The sequence below is a fragment of the Chiloscyllium punctatum genome, unplaced genomic scaffold (genome assembly GCF_047496795.1).
Source record: "Chiloscyllium punctatum isolate Juve2018m unplaced genomic scaffold, sChiPun1.3 scaffold_283, whole genome shotgun sequence".
Lineage (NCBI taxonomy): Eukaryota > Metazoa > Chordata > Chondrichthyes > Orectolobiformes > Hemiscylliidae > Chiloscyllium > Chiloscyllium punctatum.
Window position 1 is genome coordinate 164,675 of NW_027310017.1, and position 358 is coordinate 165,032.

A 358-nucleotide genomic window follows, 5' to 3' on the forward strand; every position below is an offset into this window, starting at 1 on the left:
ACAGGCCGATTTTCATGCATTTCCAACCGTGGGAAGGGGTCCGAAAGGGGATGGGGGTGAACGTGACTGCTCAACCCGACTTTGAGACCTGTAACGCGGGTAGCTCAGCCGGATTTGACCCGGCGGTTCTGGCGACGGTCTCGCCTTCGAGGGGGGAGCGTCCCGCGTGTTCAGGCCGAATTTTGTGCATTTCCATCGGCGGGAAGAGGTCCAAACGGGAATGGGATTGAATGTGACTGCTGAAGCCGACATTGAGACCTCTAACGCGGGTAGCTCGGCAGGATTTGACCCGGCGGTTCTGCCGAAGGTCTCACCTTCGAGGGGGGAGCGCCCACCGTGTACAGGCCGATTTTCATGC